Source organism: Parasteatoda tepidariorum, chromosome 9, assembly GCF_043381705.1.
Source record: "Parasteatoda tepidariorum isolate YZ-2023 chromosome 9, CAS_Ptep_4.0, whole genome shotgun sequence".
Lineage (NCBI taxonomy): Eukaryota > Metazoa > Arthropoda > Arachnida > Araneae > Theridiidae > Parasteatoda > Parasteatoda tepidariorum.
Window position 1 is genome coordinate 36,389,926 of NC_092212.1, and position 25,238 is coordinate 36,415,163.

General features: G+C 27.0%; 1 protein-coding gene across 1 annotated transcript in view; it reads right to left on the minus strand.

The window, feature by feature from the left end:
• Window positions 1-359: 359 nt before the first annotated feature.
• LOC107441492 (silk gland factor 3) overlaps window positions 360-25,238 on the minus strand; it is a 92,598-nt gene continuing 67,719 nt past the window's right edge. The window contains exon 3 of the mRNA XM_016054779.4: window positions 360-791. The gene's annotated coding sequence lies outside the window, so the exon portion shown is untranslated. The remainder of the gene's footprint in view (window positions 792-25,238) is intronic.

The following is a 25,238-nucleotide window of genomic DNA, read 5'->3' on the forward strand; positions in this document are numbered from 1 at the left end:
AGAAAAAATAAATAACTCGAGAATGTTCAGAAAAATAATATTGCCTAAACGGAAATCCCAGTGCTTATCTCCAAAAGCACTCTCTTTAAAGAAACATTTAATCGAAAAATTTAAAAATATGGCTTGTTATAGAGTGTATGAATAAATAGTGTTATGAACAGAAAAAAAAGGTAACTCGAGAATGTTCAGAAAAATAATATTGATTGGACGGAAATCTCAGTGCTTATCTGCAAAAGCACTCTCTTTAAGGAAACATTTACTCGAAAAATTTAAAAATATGTCTTTCTATAGAGTGTATGAATAAATAGTGTTATGAACAGAAAAAATAAATAACTCGAGAAAAATCCCAGAAGACATCACACTGTTTAAAAACATTTATGCATTTATTTAAATATACATAATTACAAAAAAACATAATAATTAAAATGAATGCTTTCAAAATCAATAAAATTTATAATGTTTTGAACACATTACGTATTGATTCATAAACTACTCGTGTAATCAAAATAACAATGAAATAACGAGACAGTCTTTGGACTAGAATGTATAATTTCTTTTTATAGTAATAAATTTTGTTTTAACTCTTCTTTGTTTTCAGATTCTAAGCATGCAAAATACGAACAGGGTGTCATAGTCATTCACGAGGATTTTGTGCAAAGACTGGAAAACCGGGTCCCCTTTTTTGGGTCCTCCAGGGGTCCCTCTTGTGACGTTTCGGTGCTTTAGAAATTTTCTTTCATATCCTCATCACTCCAGTGTGAAATCTTGGTTTCTTCTTTGTACAATATGCACTGTAATAAAAGAAATAAATATTAGAATGTTTTTATAATGTCACATCCTTTAAAATGTTTGAAAATGATAACACTAGTTAAATAAAATGACTATATTATTTTAAATCTGTTGCTTTTTTGTAATTGTTAAATGTTTTACTGACTATTTCTCATGAATAGTTTAAATTTATACTGTACATGCACTCGAAGAAATGAAACTCCCACTTTTGACAATTCAGCAATCCTTGAGCTGTATTTTATTAATTTTGAAAATCACGAAATTACATGATTTGTGAGAAAGCGCGAGCTTTCAAATATGTGACGAAAATGTTTCCTGACTCAAAATCTCATCGTAGTGCTTGGTGGGAGATTGTTAACTAGAATGACGAAACTAGGATGAAGGCTAAACGATCGAAAATAAAGTGACGAAATAAGCCAACCGTTCTGAATGGTAGTCCAGGAGTTGGCCTCGTTCCAAGAAGATCATGGGTTCGAATCAAGCTTCAAGTATTGCTCTAATTATCTATTTGTACTGTACACTTTTTATTTTTCTATGGCTTTGTGAAAAAAACCACCTACATTAGATATTTTTTTCAAAAGCAACACTATCAATAAGGGTGAATAAAATGAGTAGTGAAAATTTAGTTTCTTAACTCATAATAATGAAAAGGAATAAATTATTTCAAAATAATTAAAATAATTATACATGATTCATTTCAAAAGGAAAATACCCTTTTCATATTCAGACCCCAATATTTTAATTTTCCGAACTTCAAATATCAATTCGATATTTTTTTTTTTTTTTTTTACTTTATGTGAAAAGTAATTTATCAGTAGAATAATTTTTTTAGTAATTCTGATGTCAAGATTTTCAGAACTAAAAGAATACTTAAAATACATAAGATAAGCATGGAAGCAATTATTTTGCAGAGTCAATAAAAATAAAGTTAAAAAGAATTTATTGTTTATAGTTTTGTTTTAAAAGCAAAAACATATATTTTTATTTCCCGACTTAAAATCTCAACGATTTTAAAGTATAAATTGCTAATACTATAAATTCAGAAAGTAATTTTTTTTAAATGTACTTCAAAAGTGCTTCTTAATAAAGTATATTTTGAAAGCATTACTTTATAAATTATACTTTTAAAGTATTGCAATAAAAGGTATGCGTTAAATGTATTAATGTTTAAAGTATGCTCGGAAAGTATTATTGCAAAAAGTATTCTTAAAATGACAACTATGTTAAGTATACTTCTAAAATGTAAATTACACTTTAAAATTACTATAACACGAAGTATATTTCAGAAATATTACTATAAAAACTATATTGCTAAAGTATTATTATGCAATTCGCAATATACAAGTATTATTGTATCAAACATATTTTAAAAGCATTATTTTATGCTTTAAAATAATTTCTCTATAAATTAAAATTTTGAGTATTAATATATTAAGTTACTTAATGTTAAAATTAAAAATCAATACTGTGTTAAACATATTTCTAAAGGAATACTGTAAAGTATGGTTAAGTATTACTATAAAATTTACTTTAAAAAATTTACAATATAAAGCATACTTTAAAAAGTGTACTACATGAGTTTTTCTTCAAATGTGTTACTTTATATAAAGTATTTTCTTAATGCATCACTTTATAAAGTATATTTTTAAAATATAACTGTAAAAAGTATGCTAATAAATATTACCATACAAATCTTACTTATAAGATTACTTAATAAAATCTTACTTTACACTGAAAGTATTGCTGTATTTTTAAAATTATTCTTTTATCGTTATTTTATCTTTTCATTTTTATTCTTTTTACTCTTTCTTTTATCGTGCATAAAGTATGCTTTAAAAGTATTATTGCGTAAACTATACTTAAAATATTTAAGTAATTAATCATCTGTTACAGAAACGTTATATTTAAGTCTCTAAATTTTCTCATATCAATTTACTTAATTCATTTTTACTAACTCCCTTCACATTGCTAAAGTTATCGACATTTTTTTGTGATTTCTTTCATTCCGCCATTCAAAACTTTACAATAATGGACCGCAAATAATGACACAGAACCAAATAATGGATGTATTGATTTAAAATACTTCAATATACTAACAAGGCTTTTCAATGGTACGTTTAAACAGAACCACACATAGATCAGAAGTTCTACTTTTGAGTTGAATGGCACGCAATGTTTACTTGTGCCATTCACAAAAACAATAAAATCAGTCCTTTGCAAAGAACAATTTTATTTATTAATGTGGCTAATTATCCTCAAAAATAGTCCTCGAAACCATAAAATAAACTGTTGCACCCTTGTCGTACAAAAGACCAATAACTTTTGTATTATCTTATTTATTTATATAATAATTTTTACTGGTTTTCACATTTAAGCTAAATCTGAGGTTAATAGAAGTTTTGTGAATAATATATCATTATTTGGTGCTTAATATACCTTATTTTATTTGTTTCTTTTTTATTTAGCTGGTGAAATAGACACAAAATAGTACTGTCTTATTATTGGATCAATGTTTTTGTTGTTCTGGTTATGTATCCCACTTATGCGATACACAAATACTTGAAATTTAAATGCATATTAAGTAAATGAGTTATAACACTGATATAAAATTTAAAAGAAATTTAATCCATTATTTTATTTTGTGAAAACAAACTAACAACTATGGCCTCAATATAATTCTTTGAAATTCATAAGCCAAACACTGATAATTGCAGTAAATATTTTAAAGTTATCCTTATTTTTTTCAACGAAATTAATACTCCTACCAAATAAGGAAGTAGAAAAAGTTATTTTTTATTTACATTGAAAACTCGTAACAGAATATCAATACGAATTCCTTTCGTTTCAAAACTTAAGAACCAAATTTTATTTTCAATAAAAAAAAATTCTCATGATGAAGCAAATTGTAGGATTATATATTTGATAATGAAAAGAAACAAAATCAGGAATGAACATGAATCATTTGACTCGGAGAATGAATCATAGCATTAAATTTAGTAATGAATATTGCAGTGTATTTAATTTGATAGTGATTATTAGAAGTAAAATTTGATAAATATTTTCAATTTGATAATGAATATTATAATTAAAGTTTGATTATTAATGTTAGAATTGAAATTTGTAATAAATTTTAGTATCTCCCTTCAGTCGGAATAGTTTTATAACTCTGAGATATCTCTTTTAATTGGAATATGCCCTATATTTTCAAGATATTTCCATTAGTTGAAATATACCCTATAGCTTCAAGATATCTCCTTCAGTTGAAATATGCCTAATGGCTACAAGATATCTCCCTCAGTCGGAATATGCCCTTTTGCTTCAAGATAACTCCTTCAATGGGAATATGTTTTACAGCTTCAAAATATTTACTCTGGTGATTATCAATTAAGTTAATGTAGATTAAAATTGATGTTCGGTAATAGGCTTGAAATCTGATAATCAATGATAGAATTTAAATTTGAGAATGAATTTTTGAGTCAAAACTTGAAAAATATTTTGAATTGTATTGAATTTGACGATAAGCATTAGAATATTGAATTAATCATAAATAGTTCTAAAAAAAGTAGATAAAAAAATTTTTAAACAAATTTCTATTCATAAAAAAAAAGTTTTTTAAATTTTTTTATACAATAGATTTTAAAATTAATCTTTAACACTTATTTAATAGAACTAGAGTCTAGAAAGAACTATCTTCTTTAAATATGCATACATCCCATCACTTATTAAACTTAAAAAAAAGTAACTTGAAGTAATATCATCAATACCCCCTCAGAACAAGATCCTAAAAAAGTAACATAGATACTTCGTAGTCTTTATGATAGAGGTTTCATGAGAGCCCATTTATCTTCTATAAAAATAATCCTCAGATAATCCCAGGCAGGAAAGTGTAAAAGCATAACATTTCCCTTCCCTATATTTAGGAAATGTGATGGGTAGAAAATAATCCATAGGTAATTGTAATCACTCTGCCCCTCCCTATTATTTTTCCACAATCCGCTTACTCTTGGGTATGGTCATGCTTTGATCCGAATCATCTTAATGTTCCTTCAATTAAAAGACTTATTTAGGTTTTCATCTTAGAAACAGAATGTTTAAAAGATGATGCTTTGCATCAAAAATAAAAAGAAGGGTTCATTTTAATATTTTTATTTAATTATGCACCATTTGAAGTTTCAGTCCGCAATATCATTCAAATTTATTCGAATTATTATATGGTGGCGAGTTGAACCTTATCATCATTTAAAAAAACTTGATTTCAAGACACCATGGTTCAACACTAGAACAATTAAGATTCGTTAAAACAAATTATTTAGATTTCAAAACATTTTGCACTTTAGCATGGTTTGTGCCACAATTTAATTTGATAGTATGGTTCATTTTGATTCAATTTAGATGTGATACCAAGTTTAGTTATATTATGTTTTAAAATTAATTAAGAGATGACTTGCAACAAAAATAAAAAAGTATTATTCGTTTTGATATTTTTATTTTATTATACACCATTAGAAGTTTTAGTCCGCACTATCATTCAAATTTATTCGAATCATTATATGGTGGCGTATTGAGCCTTATCATCGTTTAAGAAACTTGATTTCACGGTACCATGGTTCAACATTAGCACAATTAAGATTCGTTATAACAAATTATTTAGATTTCAAAAAATTTTGCACTTTAGCATGGTTTGTGCCACAGTTTAATTTGATAGTATGGTTCACTTTGATTCAATTTAGATGTGATGCCAAACTGAGCTATATTATCTTGTAAGCTTGATTAAAAGATGATGTCTTACAAAAAAATAAAAAAAGTATGGTTTGTCTTGTTATTTTTATTTAATTGTTCACTATTAGAAGAAGTTTTAAGCGTATTTAAAGCATACTCGAATTCATTAAATGAACAAATCAGAAAACAAACTAAAGTTTAATGGAAACAAACGTACAATTCAATTTTTTTTAAAAAAACAGTCTAAATTTAAAGATTTAACAGAATTTTACAGTTTTCTTATTGAACTGTTATTTTGTGCAAATTTCATTGAAGGGATAAAGTTAAATGAAAGAATTTTAATACAAATAAAGAAGCTTAATCCAAAATGGATTGCTATCAATTCAAATATTTTTAGTAACAAATTTTTAATACAAATAAAAAGCTTAATTATAAGCTAAATTCGATTAAGACTCATACATAACAACAGATTTTTAATACAAATAAAAAAGCTTGATCCAAAATGGAACGCATGAGATTCATTGATGACAGATTTTTAATGCAAGTAAAGAAGCTTGATCCAAAATGTATCGCAATCGATAGAGATTCAACTTCAACTAATGACAGATTTTTAATGTCAATAAACACACTTAATCCAAAATGGATAGCAATCTATTAAGACTAATTTATAATAATAGATTTTTAGTACAAGTAAAGAAGATTAACCCAAAATGGATCGGAATCGGTAAAAATTCAATTAGTGACAGATTTTTAAAATAAATAAAGAAGCGTAATCGAAAATCAATAGCAATCAATTAAGAGTCATTTAATGACAGATTTTTAATACAAATAAATAATCCTAATCCAAAACAGATCTCAATCGATTAAAAATCACTTATAGAAACACTCTTCACTTCACTTCAACTTGAAGTACCTTTCAATGTAAATCATTTTCTCGGGAATCTTTCGAACGCTTATTCCCTAAAGGCAAACCCTAACCATGCACTCATAGGTGATCATAGATCCTTTAAGAAGAATTTCATAGATCAACTTTAGCGGCTTGGAAATACCAGCCTTAAAATCTTCAGTGAATCTTTTCTGCTAGAAGGTCCGTAAAATCGACGAAGGCAAAGATTGAATTAGAAGCCAGCAAAGTAATTCAATTTCGGACTTTTCGCCCTCTCTTCCCCTCTTCATGTTGGGCTAAGAAGACGGTAATTGATTTCCTCTGCCTTCTTCAAATACTCTACTATTTTGGACGAGGCACTTTATATATATTTTCTTACTTTTTCCTCTTTTATTTCCTTCTTTGGCTTTTTTTATTGAGCCTTTTTCCTGACTACTGTCAGTATAAACGAAGAGATGAAGCTGAATTTTAGTTTATTTTTTTTTTATGATGGACTTAATTTTGGAAAAATATGAAAGAAAAAATAGCTTTTGAGTTAATGGTTAAGCTATAATTTGTAACATTGCTTGATTTGTTTCTGCTTCCCATTCTTTATTTGCAGACTTTTAAAAATAATGCGTTAAAGGTATGGTATATTTACCGATTTGTTGGTGCAACACGGAATAAATATAGTTTACATTCATTTAATGTATTTGTATGATTTGAAAGAAATATTTATGGAAAAGTAACATTTAGCATTGTGATTGCAATCTATAATGACTCAATTTAGTTTTACTTAAAATTACAGTAAAACACTAAGGGAAAAAGATAGCACTTTAAGAAAGCAATTTCTGGTGTATTTTTTATGCGTAGTCCAAGCCAATTTTTCAAAAGAGTTGAAAACTTTGAACTCATGATATTTTGTTTAAAAAACATTGAATATCAAAAAGATTAACAAAACACTTATCCCTGCAAATTGAGCTTTTTAAAGCAGTTTTTTGTAATACTAACTGCAATATTCTAAAATTGCCCATTTTTGAAGAATTATAGAGCAGCTTTATTAATTTGTCGTACAAAATACAACTTCAAATGTATGCCAAGGATGCATAGCAAATGTACTTGGAAAACCAAGTACAACTTTTAATAAATATATAAAAGAAATATAAAAAATATGAAGAATCATATTCCTTCAATAGTTTATGCTATTGATGGATCAATAAATAAAGTGAAATATTCTTGAAACCTTACTCATGAAAGAAAGTTTTTCAGTTTCAAAACAAAAAGCATGCAGGCTATAACAAATATAAAACTTAAGAACACCATTTACTAAATGTAATTAACCATCCAATAATCTAATGCTTTTTATTCCTTCTAACACAAAATAATTTAGCCGAAATCGCTGGGGTTTTTAAATTTTGTGGTAGGTAACACGATATTAAATACTAATACTGAAAGCATCATTAAACAAATAAAAAGGTTTAAAAAAGTTGCGGATATTTCAAACATATTTAACATATTTAAATAAATCAATAATAAATATGTAACTCATTCGTATAATATATTTTATTGATTAACTTTGTATCAATCATTTCATTAATAGTTTATGAATTACCAAAAATCTTTGATGAGTTACAAAAAATGAGAATTTTTAAAAACAAAAAATTCTGTACAATGGATCTCTTCATAGAGAAAAAAATATGGTTAGAACTACTAGAATATGGTCAGTATTACCGTGTTTCTGGCTCAATGAAAACACTAAAAAGCATGGGAATTTTAATTAAAGTTATCAGGTAATGATTTAGGAAAAATTAACAATATGAATTCGTCACTTATTATAGTTTTATAATAAATGACGAAATGGGGTAAATTTGATAAAATGTGGTAATTTTATCATGATACCATACAGCATGGAATAGAAACAATTTAATCGGTTAAAATTACTTTTCAGTTTTGTATTTTTTACTAAATATGTGGTGATAAGAACTATGATTTTGAAAACTAGAATTTTCGGTAAACCATTATTATATGAATGGAAAAACTACCAAATAAATATTGCATTTTTTAATTTTATTCCCAGATTTAGACTTCTTTTTTTCTAGAAACCAGAAACAGTACCGTACCGTACGATAATTTTACCAGAATTTCTTTCAATCTTGAAATATTTACTAAGATTATTTTATACATACTTCATAATAAATAGGCAGCTATTACACGAAATTATAAACAAAATTTTTCCCTTCAACACGTTGTTAACTCCAATGCTCATTACCCAACGAAAAACCTAGCTCCAAGGACCAGTTAAATTTCTTGTTAATGATTTTGAAACCCTGATAGTTGTAAAGGATAAATTTTTTGTATTTAAGGTTTTATAACCAAATTTGTTGCAAACGGTTTCAAAGCCATAAAGGTAAAAAATGCTCTATACCGTAAACTTGTTGTATTTGTATAAACAGACTGGTACCGATTATTTTACCGTAATTTCAGAATGAAAATTCTAACAGTGCATAAACAAATTTAACAACATGCATATTTTACAAACAAAAATCTAAATTAAGGAGTTTAAATTTAAATTAAAAGAATTTGTTAGATGCTTTTATTTAAAAATATATCTCAATATTAAGTTTTATTAAATTTTGAATAATTCATATTCTTGTTTCCATTTTAGTTTTACAAGCCATGATCAAACCATTTAATGTACAATACGATCTTGATTTTTAATATAGAAATTTTTATTTTCATTTATTTCATTCATTTATTACATTCATTGAATTACGGATGTGATCCTGAAAGAAAAAAGGAATTTTCAGAGTCTAGTCTTTCTAACCTAGTCTATCCAAAAGTTACTTATGTCCAACATATGTGTCAGCGGTCAATTGAAGTAGGGATTGACGAAGTAGTGGTGGTCAGTTGAGCAAATCTCTCCAGGTCTTTTTCCTAATCCGATTGTTTGGTGGGGTTGAGAAAAAGGGAATTTACTGTAAGTAAGAGCACCCCCTCGGGTTATGTGATTTCTTTCCTCACTACTTAGATCAACAAGTGATATCGATTCCCTTATCGATATCGGAATCATTTGGATTTAGCGTTTCAGTCTCGGAAGACTTTTATATTGCTTTACGGGCCGAAGAAATTGTTTGAAAATAGAGAGGAAAATAATGCGCTTTTATTTATGGGCTATATTCTCTTCAAGTCCAGAACTTAATTTTTTGAATATCTTAAAGATTTATTAATAAGGAATCCAGAAATATTCAAAAAGAATTTATTTTATTCAAAAAGAATTATTTCTCTTCTCAGTCTAATCGATTAGTTTGATTTCCAAAAATAAATTAATGGCGATTATAATTTTTCATCGTCATCGTATTGTAAATTATTTCAAATGTATATCCTATTTTAATGCTTATAAATGTTGATGAATACCCTATTTTAATGTTTATTAATGTTTGAGAAATAGAAATGGGAGGACAGAAATAATAATTATAATAATAGAAATGTTTATGTTATTCTTTTATGAAAGTTTGAAAACGTTTTAATGCATGTCAAGTATTAATTTTTTTTATGAATTTAATATTGTTTATACGGTACAGGTGAAGATGAAAATTTATAAATTTTAAATATATTTTAACTACTTATAAGAGATGTTAAAAACTATTTTTGTCACGGATTAAAAAATTGTTTTATTGAGATATAACAATTAATCATACATTAATCATACATAAATCATTAGGATTTGTTTTTAAATTACGTATGCTAAACATATAAATTATGAATTTTATAATATATAGTATGAAATTAACTATAAAGTAGCATACGATACGCTTGAATTTAATTCAATTCAAACTCATTACAAAAAATTTAATAATCGTTTTATTCGTGCCTTAAAATTAATTTTTAATATAACATAATAATTAATTTTACAAAAATCTTTGAAATGATACACACCGATTATTATCATGCTCCTTTATAATAAGAAAATACGAAGTTTAAAAACTGAAACTGTTCTACTTTTCTTGCATGATTTTGTTATCATTTTACCTTTATGTCATGATGGTCTTTCTTTTCTTATTGATAAGCTGTGTTACTTAAACTAAACGTTTTTGCTATCAATATGTGATCAAATTTATTAACTATTAGACTGTCTTTAATTATCGTTATAAATATGTGAGAAATATGCTAGTTAGTACCTTCAGTTCAGAAAATATTTTTTGTCAATCGAAAACATGCAATTTTTTAAACCTATTACTTGCTGCTCATCTATAAAAATATATTGAAAATTAGACCTTCTCAAACAAAACATCTTTTAAAAAGATATTTAAAAATAATTAAATGTGACATTTTAGTGAAAACTGATAATGTTTGGAAAGCTATTGAAATAAATACACAAAACAAATGCATATATACAAAAAGGGCTTATACTACTCATCGATTATACAAATAAATCATAATTAAAATGTTTCTTTTTGTTTTCCTTTGCGTAAACAAAACATTGTGAATTAGGCATTAAACATCTATTGTTTACTCCCTGCCAAAAAGCGTGTGTGAATTTTATGTTCACACATCATTTAAACTGTGTCCCCCTATATTAAGTTAACTGTCTATTTCCTCAACACATCTCTTAACCTCTCATTCATTCAAAGAAATTGTTAACTGTAACTTCAACTAAGAGGGTGTTTTTTTTTCTTCTGTGTATCGTGCCTATTTCTCGTTTCATTTTAAAGTACGGTGATTATAACCCCGGTGAGCAGAGCAAAAGACAGGTGACTTTCGTGTATTATCCACGCCCTAGGATATACATTTTTTTTATATTTTGCTCAAAACTCAGTCCAAAAAAAGAAGGGAGAAAAAAACGAGGATTGAGGAATATATGTATAAATGTCGCTGGGGGATGTCATGACAAAAAGCAATAGGGATTTTAAGGAGATTTAAGAGCTGTTGTTTTAGACTTATATTTGTTTTTATTTCCTCAGTTTGTGGATGCGAATGACATTGAATCATGAGATGCTATATTTTATTTTATTTTTATTTTTTTATGACATAGGTTATTTTTCTACGGATAAAAGCTTACTCTTATGTAATTTAAAAAATCAACTTATTTATATTATGAAATTTCATAGAATTTCTCTGAAATATTTTTTAAAAAATGTATTATTAAAAGAGATAAATTTTAATCTTATTTATTGATGTATTATTAAAAGAATTGATGTATTATTTAAAAATGTAATATTAAAGGAGGTAAATTTTAATCTTATTTATTGATGTATTATTAAAAGAATTGATGTATTTTTTAAAATTGTATTATTAAAAGAGGTAAATTTTAATCTTATTTTTTGATGTATTATTAAAAGAATTGATGTATTATTTAAAAATGTATTATTAAAAGAGATAAATTTTAATCTAATTTATTGATGTATTATCAAAAGAATTGATGTATTATTTAAAAATGTATTATTAAAAGAGGTAAATTTTAATCTTATTTATTGATGTATTATTAAAAGAATTGATGTATTATTTAAAAATGTATTGCTGAAAGAGGTAAATTTTAATCTTATTGATTGCTATGTAGAATACACATTTAAAATTTGAAAAATAACTAATAAAAATAATGCTTTTAAATATAGTAATTTACATATTTTCAGAATTTGTATGGTTCTATCTTCATATAAGAACATTCCATGCTCTTTCTCTGAAGTAATTTTTTTAAAAAAAGGATTACGAAATATGTAAATTTTTATTCTTGTTTGTTGCTATATAGAGTATATATTTAATATTTTCGATTAAAATTCGTACAATAACTATTAAAAATATTGCTTCTAAATATGGTAAACTACATAGTTTAATAATTAATATGGTTATGTGCTTTGAAGTTAATACGATAGCAATAATTTATAGCTATTTAATAATTTTAACTGCTGTTGTTTTACACTTATATTTGTATTTATATCCTAAGTTTGAATGCGAATGACATTGAATCATGAGATGCTTTATCTTATTTTATTTTTTTATGACATCGGTTATTTTTCAACGGATAATAGCTTACGTTTGAGAAATTTAAAAAATCAACTTATTTATATAATGACATTTCATGCAATTTCTCTGAAGTAATCTTATTTGTTGCTCTATAGATTATACATTTAATATTTTTTGATTAAAATTCGTACAAACACTATCAAAAATATTGCTTTTAAATATCATAATTTACATAGTTTAATAATTAATATGGTTATGTTCTCTGAAGTTACTACGATAACAAAAATTTCTAGCTATTTAATAGTTTTAAATCAACTTTGATAACTTAACTTAATTAAAACTTAAGTTTAGAGAAATAAAGTACATATAAAAGAAGATAAAACATCAAATTCATCTATTAAATACAGATTTTTAGCAATATAAAATATTTATACGTAGAAAAATATTTTATTATTGTTATAAGTATTAAAAATAAAGTTCTGTACATTTTTTTCGTGTAAAAAATATTTTTCATTCTAATTTAACACAACATTAGTGTTTTTTTGTATAATATTTCAATTGAATACTTTATATATACTATTTATAAAACTCGACTCTTCTGAACAAAACACACAGCTACAATTAAAATGTATCATGTTTAAATTGCTACGCAATTTTTTCGAAATAAGTACTAACTGTGTAATGTGTAATCATTTAGTTTATCAAAACAATATAGCTCGTATATATCAACCGTAAAATGGAATAAAAGCATTGAAACACACCTTATTTTTTAAAGCCATGTTGTTAAATTGCAAGTAACGGAAAAATTTCAACCCAATTCAAGAAGATTAAGCAATACAGCAATTTTTCTTGAACTAAAGAATTAAAATAATTCCTCTACAATTACTAAAAATGTTAAAATAATTAACAAAAAATTATAGAAATATTTTACAAAGAATTAAAAAGATACTTTATTAAGAATGATAAAAATTTCACTTTAAAAGTTAGAAAAAATGCTTCATAAAGAATTAAAAAGTTACTTAATCTAGAATTATAAAGATAATTGCTAAACAAATTTCTTTTTAAATAATATAATTTGTTATATTTTACCTTATGTGCACTTTCTGCTTTCGTTTGAAAATTCATATAAGCTCCCAGGTTTTAAAAATTCATGTATTAATTTAAGATTGTTTTATCTAACTCCAAGAAGATAGACTGTTTGATTGTGCGTGCTTACGTATTAAGAAAAAAAAATAAACTAAATAATTAAGTATGTTTAGATATTTTGGTGTTGAATGCTTTTAAAATAAAAACATCCGATAAAATACTATTTTTCTGATCAAATATTCATTTTCGATCATTTTTTTAAAAACCTATGATGAAAAATTTAAATGTAAATTATTTTTATTAATTCCTTTTTTTTATAATGCAATAAACTATTCACAATTTTTAAATTAAAATTGTATAATTGTCTTACAAATAATGTCCGTCCGAACTAACACAATTTAATTTTTTTAATAGCAAAACTCCTCAATTAATATTTTTTTCTTACTTATTATAATTTTTATTAACTTTTGGCCTTTTAATTGCAATAAACAGATATAGTAAAAATCTACACTTGATTAATTAAAAGTAATAAATCACAAACTCCGATCAATTTTCCTTAAAGTGATAGTTTTGCTTCCACCTCATCCAAAGGGAAATCCATCCTTCCGATAGGGAAATTTGACTAATCACGGGGATTTGTTTTTTATCTTTTGGCGATAGCGTGTAAAAGAATATCTTCACTTCCTGTCAGATGCAGCATCTAATTGCACATTGGATAATTTGTTCCTTACTCTCTTACCCAGATGAGAGACAAACTTCTTTTTATTCTCTTACTTTGTTTTTTCGTTGTCTTTGTCATCAGTTGTCACTCACCATTCACATCCCCTTGTGATTTGATTTCCCTTTTTTCCCTTCAGGTGAAATTGTATTTTTTATTGGCGATCTTTTTTTTCTTCTCTTGTACCGCCAACGAATTTTCTCACTATTATAAGCACTAGTAAGTATGAAATTCCGTGCCTTTTGTACCCACTGTATCTTCTGTCAGGTAATTCATCATATAAAAGTGACGTCTTTAGGAAAAAGAATCTTCGAAAAAACATTGCTTTAAGAATCGCTGTGGGTGGTATTTTCAAAAGAAATTAGACGGATTTTATTTTGATAATTTAACGACCTTAAACTAGAATTTATTGTGCAATAGATCGGTTTAAAAAATACCACTGAGTGAGGTTCTTAATTGTTTTTTCAGATTCATTTTTTTCCAATTTAATTAATGGCGTAAGTTTCTTATTATGAACCATTTTGAAAAAGCATTTTAAGTCCAGAGAAATCATTTTAACCTAAATTAATGACGTAATTTTTTTTCCTATTTATTTCGAAATTGCGCGCTTATTAATCGTTTGATTGATAATACAAATATTTTTTTTTTCTAAAAATTGGAACTTTTATGCATTTGTTTACTTTTTCGAAGAGAATAAAAAAAATTTCATTTGTGCTTTATTAGTGTTTTTCGATTTAAGGTCATTATATAAAACAGTTTAAGTGAGTATGTAGAATTCAAAGAGAATAAAAACTTCAATTTAAAAAGGAAACATGGAATCTGCAGAGTTACGAAACATTATAAAATATTACTGAATCATCAACAGATAAATATCAAAATTGTAAATGCCTATATTTNTTACACTTATATTTAAAAAAATATGCAGTTTTTAAGTAAACACGTCATATTACTTATTTTAAAAATAATATTATTCCGGAAAGCTTATTATTAATCAATTGAAATGATTAATGAAACTGAACCACTCTACCACGTTAACATGGAAATGTTTCGAAATATCAATTAATAACACCATGGCATAAAATCTCGCCTATACGAGAAACCACGTGAATGTGCTTTGTTGTTTTATATAAAGTACTAAGCCCTCAGGACTGAAAACATGTCTCCCGAAAAAGTTCCACGAACAAGTTGGAAACAAAAAAAGAAAATGTGGTGATGTCACAAGTAAACGATACATCATTACATAAGAATAAAAACCTACATACATGTCCCCAAAGATTTATAAAGGATACAATCATTTCCACTCCATAAAATGAGAAAACTTGTTTCATACACCTTTTTCTTGGTGAATGTTAGAGTTGCTTTAATGGATATAAAAGGCTCTTAAGGGTTAGCTTTATAGAGTATTTATAATGATTTATGAGTTTTTGAAGTAGGTAATTACTTTAAATTAAGTTCGAGAATTATATTTCCTAATATAATTTGAATTATGCTCTGAAATGTTTAAATTACTAAAAATTGCACTCTCTACAATATGAATAGTATAAAATATTCAATACAATAAGCTATACAATACTAATAATAATCTGTTAAAGCGAAATGGGGTTCACCACTGAAAATTATTTTAAATTATGGTTTATAAATTGTTGTAATTAGTTGAATATTGTGTGCAGAAGGTAATATTTAACTATAGAAAGAAATATGATTTTTTGAAGATAATTTTATATAAAATCCTATGCGAATAGAAAGGCAAATAAAATTAAAAAATTTTGCTAAAGGTAATGTTTTTTCCTTGAAATCTACAGTTAATCTCAAAATTTCCTTAAATTAACAAACAAATCGCTGAAAAATTCTGATCTAACCGATCAGTAACGAACATTTCCAGACAAAAACTAATAAGCATATAAATAATTGAAATATCGTCTGCTAAAACATTAACTTAAAATTATTTACCACACAATCTTTGTATCAAAAATTCATTGAAATTTCTTTTTTTTTTATATAAAATACTTTTTATAATATATCATTCGGAATTTATTTTCAAAAAATCTTAAGCTTTAAAACACATAACAGTATGAGTATTAGATAACTCCTTACCTTTCTAGGTAGGTAATATGAATAAAGCATACAGCAGTCAGAAAATAATCAGAATCGGAATCGTTTTTATGATAAATCGTTTTCTAAAAAAGAATTTTATAAAAAAAAAATCACATTTATTAAGTTTGCTGTTATTAGAAAAACAAATAAAAAGAATCTGTTCTAAAAATCATGTCATTCTAAAAGCTTTTAAAAAAATTTTAAAAACTTATTTGAAGAAATAAACTAATCATTAAAACATTCTGCACTAATCAATCTTTGACAAACATTTCCGACTTTAAAAATAACAAACAAATCATTTACATAATACCGTCTGCCTAGACCACCCAAAAATAAAATCAACTAATCATTGTGAAATCATTAACGTATCGTTTGTCAAAACTATCTTTTTTTTTCAAAATAAAATAAAATGACTGTTAATGCAACGAAAAATCATTCCCATATCATCCAGAGCTTATTTTTATAAAATCTTTTACTTCAAGTCGTATAATTGGACTACTATTCATTAGTATACCACTCCTTAATTTCTAAGGCAGATGGCATGAATTAGGCTTAGAACGGTCAATATCAAGTAAAAGACTGGGAAGTCACTAATATCATCATAACACGAAGGCAATCAAAAATAACTGAGCAAAATTATTGTTCTTTTATATACTTTTCCCCTTATAGTCCTCATGATAAAAACCACAATTGTTACAATCGTACAACTTGGGGACGAACTAACTCTCATGTAATTGCATTTTCAGCCGAACCGTTTTATCAGTCGTTCCTTTCTTTTTTAAAGTATATATTTGATTTAGAAGGTGTATTTGGTGTGCGAGATGATGATACGGCCTGGCGCGGGAACCCATTAGGCAGGTAATATTCCGTAGCTTAGAATCACATCTATTGAAAAGGTCGGGTTGTTTTTTTTTTAATATGTGTGTTTGATTTATTTATTTTTTTATTTTTTCGTTTTCTATGGCATGATTAGTGTTTTCACCAATACAGTTAGCGATTTTCACAATAGAGACGTTTTTTTTTTCTTCCTCTTTATAGAAATCTAGTTTTCAAACAAACTGTTAACAGAGATTTATTCTTCTGTGTAAGTTGCGTGCTTGTGGTAGTTCGAATTGTTTGCTTGCGATAATGGATTGGTGCCATCAAATCAAACAGTTATAAGAAATTTTTTTTTTTAATTTTTTTTTTTATTATTATTAATCCGCTCAAGTATTTCATTCCTTTAAAAATCTTTCATTCCTTTAATAATAGTAATTCATTTTTATCAATTGTTTAAAATTATTTATTGTTCAAAAATTATTAAAATTATATACTTTTCCCCTTACAGACCTCATTATAAAAACCACAATTGTTACTGCAGTACAACTTCGGAACTAACTATTGTGAAATTGTGTTTTCTGTTGATACATTTTATCAATCGTTCGCTCTTTTTAAAGTATATATTTGATTCAGAAGGTGCATTCGGGGTGCAAGATGATACTGCCTGGCGTATAAATCCATTAGGCAAGTGATATTTCATGGATTAGAATCATATTGATTTAAATGGTTCAGATGTTTTTTTTTACGTTTTCAAAGATATGATTAGTGCTTTCACCTTAGTGAAAAAAGGGTCTACTTTCTTTTACAGTAATCAAGTTTTCGAACAAACTGTTAATAGAGAATTATTCTTCTATGTATGCTGAGTGCTTGCTGCAGTTAAAACTGTTTGCTTGCGATGATGGATTGGTGCCATCAAATCAAACATTTATAATAAGATGTTTTTTTTTAATTATTGTTATTCTATGAAAAAAAAATCTCTATTCTTTTACTTTGTTAAAAAAGTAACGATATTAACAGTGATAAAAAAAATTTTATCAGTTGATTTGATTAAAATGATTTATTATTATTTCATAAAAATCGTTGTACAATTATCGAACCAAATATTTTGATAGTTTTAATAAAAGTAGATCTAATACGTAATTCACAGAAAAAAAAAATTTTGAATTTGGGAAACTCAAACATCATTACTTTTTAATTGATATTACTAACATGGTTAAAATAAATAAATAAATTTTAAATAGGTAACGCAAAAAAAAAATTTCTTGTACTTATTTTTATACTGTATTTATTGTCAGATTCAAATCACAGTTGATGACCAGTTTTCAAAAAGATTCAATTTATGGTCAAAAAAATGTATCACATACTTTTCAGTTGACACCATTACTAATTGAAATTCCCTACAAAATTATGAAATCTTTTTACTTTGCTTCTATTTTTCATGGAACACGTGACTAATTTTCATCAGAACAAAATGAATAAAGTGAGTAACGAAATGAAATTTCAACTAAAAAGTATCCTACAATTTTTATAAGGGCATTACCAACAATATTTTTTCTTGCGAAATTATATTATTTTCACGTGCTATTGAGCGAAATGAGATTTACAAAAAGTGTATGTGTATTGTAATTTACACATAAATGAACTTAAATTATTGAATTTTCTTCATAAAACAAATTTCTTTCGTGATTACTTTATTCCCCCCTTCTTACTAAAATTTTTAAAAAAATTGCTAAAAATAAAACTTTTTAATCAAATAAAAAAATTTATATATAATTTTAAAAAATTATAAATACGCTCAAACAGAAAAACTAATGATAAGTCAACTCAATTTTTATACAGGGGATTAGTTATAAAATATTTTATTCACATCATTGTCTGAAGTGAAGTAGTAAAAACGGAAAGCCGTTTCAAGGAAAACCAAATAAGTAAAATAAAAAATAAAAAACTTCGGTCCCATTAAGGCGCTTTAAAAGAGAAGCAAATCCACCGAAAGCTTTAATACCATTTCCCCCTTTTTCAGAAGCTGAAGTTATGGTTGCAAAAAGTTGCAACGCAGCTGAAATTTCTGCTGACATGACACATGCGAAAGTTCTTAAATATCATAAAACAAGTATCCAAAAAGGAGATCAAAAACTATAATATGATGTTTAAAAAAAATCAACGACAAGTAATATTCCATTCTTAAGTAAAGTGTACCGAAGCAAGAAATTGCTCAATTATAATTCAAAAACTTTTTAGTTTAATCGCAAGTTTATCTCAATTTGATTTTGGGAGATCGAGACAATTTAATAGATACACTCAATGATACATTTTGCAACAAAAATGGAGGAAACAAAGAAAAAATTGTATTACTAAATCTTCAAATTATATTTAACGTGGTTTTTCGAAGTTCTTTTGTCGAAGAAAATAAAAAAGACACAGTTTAAGTTCCTTACACTCAAAGCAAAGTGATGAATTTAAATGTCAGCTTGCCGTGAAGAATCTTTAGAATGGACAAATATCTTAAATATTTCAAAAGTATATCAAATATATTAAACTTTTTTAAATCGCATATTCAGTACCACTTTTCTATCTCGATGAAAATTATCAAAATCACATTCTAAGTTTTTGCAAATTCTTATGGGTCAGATATGCAGCATTGGAGTAAGTTTTTAAGACCTCAAATGCTTTTAATTTTCAAATAATTGAGGACTTTCCTCCATATTGATGTTTTGCGCCATTTAAAGAATAAGCATAGGACAGCGTTGGCTTTAGATAGACTAAACTTGATCTAACAATCATGAGTAAATGTTACATGCTCAATAATATTGAGTGTGCAACATTTGTGAAAATAGCATATTGTTCAGCAAAATACATCATTTTGTACAACAATGGAGCTTCCGAAACCAGCCTTGAGATGTAAATAAAATATTTCTATCTAATATAGCTTATGGTATCAGTAGCTCTAACCAGCATCTTCTAAAATGATACAGAATTATGTGCTTAGATATTGTAGCAATAAAATTAAAATAGTAGTTCACTGTGAAAAATTCAGGATGAAATTACGGTAAAAAGAAGCATAGGTACTTTTTATCATAAAATCTATGCTTAACTAATTTTATTTTGTAACTTTGACAAAATTTTTGCTCGGATCATATAGCAGGAAACGGTTTCGTCAAAAACGGAGAAAAGTGTACTTGAGTATCTGTCGGAGAAAAGTGTACTTGAGTATCTGTCTTCGTGATATTTGAGTATCTGTTTTTTTACACTGAAAGTCTGATCGGGGACAGAAGTACGTGACATTCCTACAATGGCTGTTAACAGATAGAACCCTAACTAGTGGGCAACGTGCTTGACCATAGTTGGGTGATGTCTGAAAGAAAAGCAAAATTTTCAACTAATAAAACAGATTTTTCCAATTAACAAGTAATGTTTCAAACTTAAACTATACGAGATTTTCCATCTGAGAAGATAATGAACAAGCAGATAATATAGGTTATGACTACTACACAAAAAGGAATAACTAATATGCTATGCCGTATTATGCATCATAATCTTAACTACATAACTATCTGAAAATCGGTGTCCATACTCTTTATTATTACGTTTTTCTATTATTGATACTGAAGTGAAGTTAGAACTGGGATATTATATATAATTAAAATAAGACTGCTGGCGTCATTACGTATTGTTGCCTAGTATAAAAGAAAATATGCACTTCTTAAGCGTATCATCTACAAATACGTTAACATACTTACGTTAACGTATCATTAACAAACGTTAACATAACTCTTTATTGTTAGATTTAACGTTATTTTTACATTTTACTTAAAATCGTTGTAATGCTTAATTGATTAATAAATTTTAGTATTCATTAATTTCTCCTAGATAGAAAACATTATCCTATTTTGTATGAAAATCTGAAAATGAAATTCATAAAATAAAAAGGACAAAATTAATCTCACATGAATAAGAATAGAAAATAGCAGATGCATCTAGATTATAATTAATGAATGCTAAACGGAAAAGCGCAGCTTAAATCAATTAAAATGCATTGTGAGACTAATCACACCTTGTGTTTGTAAATCCTTGTAATTGTTTGTTTCACACGTTTCAATAAAAAACAATGCTAGTTTTTTCTGCGACGAAGCACAAAATAGAATTATGATGAGGTTGATCTTTAAGATTAGGATTAAATGATTTTTCCTTTTCAAGCTTGAACATAGAAATGTCTTCAGGTTCGGAACGGTATAGAGATTAAATGAAATTTATTTTCATTGCATAAAAACCTAAAATCGAATAGGCAAGGAAGCCCTGAAATGTGCATATAAAATTTGTCCATTAATTCGGCATGTCTTTTTTTTATTGCAATAATGATTATAAGATCAAAATACGATTTTTATTGGAGAAAAAAAAAACAATTTTTTGAAAAAAGCTAAAAAAAATAATAAAAATTTCTAAAAAGTGTTTGCTATCATTAATGGAAATTGTGGTGTTTCGAATTTAGAAAGAAACGTAAAGAAGGATTTAATCATTAATTTAGCGTACATTAATTTAAATTATGTTAGTAAGCTCAAAACAGTATTTTTGTAAATAAATACTGTTTTTTTAAATAAATGCGATAATATAGTTTTTTTTTCAGACAAAAATTTAAAGTTTTGAAAAAAATTATATTTAGCAAAAACTTTTAAAAACACCATGAATTTTTTTTTCATCTAATGATAGAATTTTCTCATTATATGGACATGGGGTATTTCAAACTTACAGCCATTATGATATATATTATAAATACGCTCAAACAGAAAAACTAATGATAAGTCAACTCAATNGCAGAAAAGAACTTTACTGCACCTTAGCTGAGTAAAATCTTGAAACAAGGTTTTTCCAAACCAATTACGACACGAACCATGCGTAGAAAATAACAGATTTTTGGAATACGTAGTCGGTGAGAAGAAACCTCCCGTTTCTGCCACAGATTTCGGAATTCATTAGAAGTGGTGTCAAGAAAAATGACACCGGACCACCTGAATATTAAAAATGGATTAAAAGAACGAATGTTGCACCAATGTAAGAAGAATAAATTAGAGAGAATCTCAGGAAGCCATGACCCCTTCTTGCTTTGTTCGTTCCGTAGAGGGCCCGGTGGATGTATCTTAGAGAGAGAGAGAGAGAGAGAGAGAGAGATGATGTATTTTTAGAGTTCAGCACAGGAAAACCGAAAAATTAATAATGAGTTTTATTTGCAAGATGAATACATTGCATAATGATGGGATTTTGGAACAATTTCAACGTGCTCTTTTTTTTTTAAATGAAAAAAAAATCCCTTCATATTTTAAATTAGGATATTTTTCAATCATCGTTTTCAATTTTTGTAGTAAATCGCTTTTTATTTTAAATTGGAAGGACATTTTCAAGAAAGGCTACATATTAAATAACTAAACTTAATATTTATTATAAAATACCTCGATATGAATACTATACCTCGATATATAATAAAATACCTCGATTGATGCCTCGAAAATTTCATGGGGTGTAGAGATAATTCAATTCAACTAACATTATAATTGCTTGACCTATTTTCATTGGTTTAGAAACGGTCGTAAAAATAATCAATTATCATGCATCATAATTAACTCCAAAATAAATGTCTAACTAAAAAAATTAAAAATTAAGTTTTTATCCGGCTTCCTCATTTCAATATGGCTAAAAACATAGAGCAAAGGCATATTTTTTTTCTTTTTATAAATTATTAGCATGTACTTTGCGTGATCATGCATTTGTTGGTGAAAACCAAACAATGTGAAATTCGTATATAATTATCATTTCAAACGTCTTAACTTGATGGATTGTAATCAATTGACTGATCACTTATTATGTATATTTTTTATGCAGATGGGTTGACCTAAAACAAACTTCCTAATGGGAATTCTAAGAAAATATATAATAAAAACTTATATAAACAAGTTAGAACTATCATACATTCAAAGCAATAATAATAGTGATTCATGACAACTTTATCACTATAACTCTCTGCTATACGAATTCTTCAACAAAAAGAGAGTCAAAGAGAGAGAGAGAGAGAGAAATTAATAACATTCGAAACGAATAACAATTAAAAAATAAAAATATTAAAGTTAAATGAAATTAAATCATACAATATATAGTGATTCAAATGTTGTAAATTTTGAAGAAAATTCATCAAGTTCATAAAAAAAAATAAAAAAATCGCGGAATTCAATGCTTCTAAATCATAAAATTCAATAAATCAGAATATCGTAAACATTTGATGCAACTTTAATACGGTGCAATACTGTACAATAATATTGTATAAACTCACTCTCTCTCTCTTGATCTTAATTATTTTTTGAACGAAAATATTAATTTTAAATTCGTTCTCGGAGATTTCAATCATTTGTTGACGAATGGCATAATACACTCTAGAACAAATAAAAATAATCTCCAAAGTTATTAGTACTGGAGGTTACATAAAATGGAAAACACTTATAAGTAAAAGAGCGTGTGCTGATTGCTCCCAGTCATGGTTGTAAAGAACGCAAATATTGTTCAGTTTAATATATTATTAAGGTTGCAGCAATTTTCCTGAGCCACGATGGCTCAGGGGATAGAGCGTTCGCCTTCCAATGAGGTGAACCTGATTCAAATCCTAGCGATGGCTGATCGGTACAAATTCCGCATCCGGCTTGCACTGACCACAGTGCTGACGTTAAATATCCTCAGTGGTAGATGGATCACGTCTTACCTTTGTCGTCAGACTAACCGAGGGGGTTCTCGTGGTCTTCCTCTTCATGTAACGCAAATGCGGGTTAGTTCCTTCAAAAAGTCCTCCACGAAGGCTAATTTTTCCAAATATTTGATCAAGGAGTTCCCTTGTCTTCCGGATTAGAAATTACAAGGCTACGGAGTTGAACATTAGTATGCTTAAACTCGAAAATTGGGTCGTCTGTTCAACGACGGTTATAAAATATCAAATAAGATATCATGGACTAAGGAACTATTAATGTGGTTCACATTTGAACTGATTTTTCAAGGCATTTTTTTAGTACAAAATCAGGTATTTTAAAATTATTAAACAATGCAGTTTATTTTGTTTCATCTTTTATTTTGTTGTTATAAAATAACAGTTGAGATGTTATCAAATTTCCTTTTTATTCAATCAGAAATAAATTTAAAAACTCGAACATTACTCCGACAAGGAGAGCACCACATTTCGTACTACTTTCTTTAAAAGTCATTTCAGATCGCGTTCGGGTGGTAGTACACTCTAGAAGCTAAACTTGAATGATGAATAAGAAAGAAAAAAAAAGAACCCATCATTGTATTTAAAGCATAACTTCGACCCCACGCGGAGAACTGTCACAACAATTTGTCCCGCATAATACCCGGGTAACCACCCCTCCCAAAACTGCAATGACAAATAATCAAAAAACTAGAAAAACAAACACACAGGCGCAAGTCCCAGGTGTGAGAAATTTCGTAAAGATCCCGGCACACAGAAGTACAATAGATTTCTGGACTTTTATCCATAACTTCGTCTAATTTTTTTTTTCTTTTTTTAATTTTTTTTTATTCCATCACGGCGTTGTATGTCCTTTCGACAAAAAGTACTATTTATTTCATGGCGGGACTTTTGAAAGCGTAGGTCTAAAGTTAAATAAAGCTTGGGGTTGGGACATCAATGGATGGAGGGTGACTGATATTGCTTATTACAGATCGGGAGGTCACGGTTCGGGGATGTGACGTGATTCTTACAGTAATTGACGTCCCATGTTTATAACAAGGAATTTAGTGCTTTTCAGATATATTTCTTTTGTTTTAAATTGGTGGAATCATGATTCAGGAACATGACGTGATTTTTAGAGAACTTGTTGTCCCATATTTATAAACAGGGTTCTTAGAGCTTTTCAGGTGTATTTCTTTCGTTTTAAATTAGTGGAATCATGATTCAGGAATATGACGTGATTCTTAGAGTACTTGACGTCCGATATTTATAAACAGGGTTCTTAGAGCTTTTCAGGTGTATTTCTTTCGTTTTAAATTAGTGGAATCATGATTCAGGAATATGACGTGATTCTTAGAGTACTTGACGTCCGATATTTATAAACAGGGTTCTTAGAGCTTTTCAGGTGTATTTCTTTCGTTTTAAATTAGTGGAATCATGATTCAGGAATATGACGTGATTCTTAGAGT